We start from the raw sequence: 2270 nt of genomic DNA, 5'->3' as shown, positions 1-2270 counted from the left end.
CGATACGTACGGACTCGAGTTTCTGGGTATTTACGCATCCTCAGCGTATGACAATCGCCGACATTCGATGCGAAAAATATCCCGATGCAAATACATATATCTTTTTCCAGTGAAATTATTCACTGATCTCGAAAAAGTGAAAACAAGCAATGTTAAATCTCTGAACGAGGTATTAACAGTAACTGCACGACAAGGTGAAGTATATTTGCCACTTAAATGTGGCTGACCCCTAAGGGTGGATGTTACTGTTGCGTTTAGCCCCAAACTTTAATTAAATATAATAGATTATAATATGTCAAAGTAATCATACCCATGTATTCAAATAGTGAATGTTTGTGTAAAGTTTCATAGATAATAACTTAGAATATTATTGTGGGCACTATAATTTTTTTTTAAAGAATTAGATTTCATTCCATGTTAATACATCTATTTAAGAAAAAAAAAAGTTTTATAATCAATTTCTTAAATGCATATGAAATAGAATAATCAATTGTAAATATGTAAATATATGAATTGATTGTGATCAGAAACAGTGGAAGGTTGAAAAATTTGAGCAATAAAGAAATATACCAAATTCATACAGCTTGATATATTGAACCATTACTCTTCTATTTATCCTATCCTGCTAAATAAGTATTAATATTTGCCAAGAAAAATTCTAGATTATCTAAGTTGGATATGAACATAATTCTGTTGTCCAAAAAACTTTAGTTGATTATGATGGAATATTCTGGACCCATAGTAACAGAATAGATAATTTTGACATAACAACGGGATCTAGTGACTCAGCATAAGCCAAGAATCTCAGGTATTTACTCCTTTCCCAAATGGAATCCCATCTTCCTAAGTTAGGTTAGAGATGATACTGTTTTTACTATTGATAGGGGTAGTGAAGTGGTATCAGAGAGACATGATAGATAGATAGATAGTATCAATGTATGGGAGTGCACGTTTGCACATTTATCTACATTTATCCATGTGTGTAGATGTATGTAGGTATATACTAGTTAAATTTTAAAACATTTTTGGTTATCTATAACAATAGAAATGAATTATAGATGAGATAATTTCCCAGATGTGTCACTAAACCTTACAAACTGGAATACATACATGCCTTAAACCAATTGAAGATCTCAAATATATTAATCAAAACTTAAATCAGCTATGGTTAGTTATAAATTTAATAGTAAGTTGTGTATTGCATGAAAATATCCTTAACTCGCATGTGGACTACACTGGCTAAAGATTGTTACAGTGGAAAAAATATATTCTTGACATTGGGGTAAAAACATCATGATAGCATGACTATAGGACTTAAAATAATAACAGCAATGAATAGAAATAAATAAGGAAATCAATGTAAAATGTAATAGAGACAGGCATGTTAAGAATAATAGCAACATTATTATATGATAATAACAACTCCCCAAAAATTATGCTTAATAAATCCACTATAAGCAATAGCAGGAGTAGTAAAATTAATAATAATAAGGGAAATGAAAATAGCAAGCTAACAAATTTACATTCTGTAGAAGTATTGAACAATTGCAGTAGAAAAAATAATTCCCAGATCCAATGGAAATTCTACCATATATGAGAACAGATATTATATGAACATTGATAGTTATCCTAATGGAAGGTTAAGTAAAAATAAGATACTGTGGTACAATCCGACCTTTGGACTTCATGTAACATCTAGAATTGCTCAGGCATTTTCCCAGGCTTTGACCTCAGGTTTGTTATGTCCATCTATACCATCTTTGTTGAATTTATGGCCCTTGTTGTGTTTGTTATCATGTCCCTCTTCACCAAACTCACCAAAAATAGTCCTCAATAGTTGATTCTTGTTCAGATGAGTTAGACTTTGAGAGTGAGTCCAGTAGATTGGGTGATTCTGATTCCAGTAGCAATGATGAGTATCTGTTATGTCAAAGGCCAGGAGGGAAGCAGTCTATGGCCCTGGCCAACAAAATGTGTCATGGCGAGTGATGGATAATTTTTCACAATATTATAGTTTTTTCGGTACCCTTGAATTCATGACAGAAGAAATGTTTGAGAAGCATGATGACTGTACTCTTCTTCAATTCAAGGTTGTGTTGCAGCATACTGGACTGTTCCAGACTGTTGAGGAATTCAACAGGATAAGGAACAGTGTCGTCCTCATCGACAACTTTGTCGATAGATTTATAAATGTGGCTACTTCCATCCTCCAATCTGTCTCACTTGTTTTTTTTCCCTAACCCCCTTTCTATCTGTCTCACGCATTTTTC

General features: G+C 32.7%; 1 protein-coding gene across 1 annotated transcript in view; it reads right to left on the bottom strand.

Moving 5' to 3' along the window:
- The window catches only part of LOC106881934 (D-ribitol-5-phosphate cytidylyltransferase), a 42738-nt gene that overhangs the window by 9215 nt on the left and 31253 nt on the right, over nucleotides 1-2270 (bottom strand). The gene's annotated exons all lie outside the window — the stretch shown is intronic.

The sequence above is a fragment of the Octopus bimaculoides genome, chromosome 4, assembly GCF_001194135.2.
Source record: "Octopus bimaculoides isolate UCB-OBI-ISO-001 chromosome 4, ASM119413v2, whole genome shotgun sequence".
Taxonomy (NCBI): Eukaryota; Metazoa; Mollusca; class Cephalopoda; order Octopoda; family Octopodidae; genus Octopus; species Octopus bimaculoides.
Note: the sequence above shows the minus strand (reverse complement) of the source record. Positions and strands in the feature narration are given on the sequence as shown.